Raw genomic sequence first — 1,110 nt, 5'->3', positions numbered from 1 at the left:
CTCTGTTTCCTAGATTAGGAAATTAAAAGGATTATAATTTCTATACATCAAATTACCCAGAAGAAGCACTAAAAATTAATAGCTAATTCTCTCTGAATACTGACATTGTTCTCTGAAAAGCACCCAGCCTATTACAGAGGGCACTAGACTGTTGCATTGTGCCACAGGTGAGTTCCGTCTAAAGTGAAGTCTTCCTTACCTACGGGTTCCTGCTCCTAACCCATTCGAGTTATGATGAATTCCTTCCTGCCCTGGTTTCCCATGACACTTCATTCATCCTTTCAGGACAGCAGGCCTGTTCCTATTGCAGCCCTATAACCCAATTATTATAGTAAAATTTTCTTACTCACATACTCAGGTAGGTCTCCAACATAGTGACTGTCTTACTCACCCTAATTCTCCTCACATAGTTTCCTAGCAGCGAGGTAACGAATGAATAAATGAATGCATAAATGCATGACTAGTAATGATCCATTTGGGACTTTCAGGATAAAGCAACTTTGAACAGGGACTAATGTGGGAACTACAGAGCAGCTATTCATAAGCCAGAGGCAGAAGGCCACACAGACAAATAAATGAAACAATGACTTTCATATATTGGACAGAAAGCAATGGAAGACTGTGATTGCTGAGAAAAGTAACACAAACGATATAAGCCCTATAAACCCCCAGATTACCTCTGGAGGCAGTTTGTAGGCTACAGCGCAGGGAAAGAAGAGCCCAGAGCCTAGTGGACACAGCTAAGAAGAGAGGAACCCAAGTATGACTGGAATTTGGGGGCACAGTATTACAGAGGAGGGAGCTGCACAGCGTCAGAGATGGGAAAGAGAGCTCTGGAGATCTGCAGGTGAGTATCCGTGAATCTAGTTGAGTACTTCCCTGCACAGACATGAGAAGAAACCCACCAAGGCTGGGGGAAGATCGCCAGGGAACAGGAGATAGGAAGTTCCTCATTCAAAGCTTAGAATAGTTGTGTTCCCACCAGTCAGAATGGAAAGATACTGACTAGAATCCTCAGAAGGACATTGCCTCAGAATAGGAGATAAATTATCCTCAGACTGAATGTTGCTCTGAAGTGGCAATAAGTAAAGCTTAAAATCAGTTTCAGCA

This window comes from Myotis davidii, unplaced genomic scaffold (genome assembly GCF_000327345.1).
Source record: "Myotis davidii unplaced genomic scaffold, ASM32734v1 scaffold641, whole genome shotgun sequence".
NCBI classification, from domain to species: domain Eukaryota; kingdom Metazoa; phylum Chordata; class Mammalia; order Chiroptera; family Vespertilionidae; genus Myotis; species Myotis davidii.
This window is presented reverse-complemented; position numbering follows the sequence as displayed.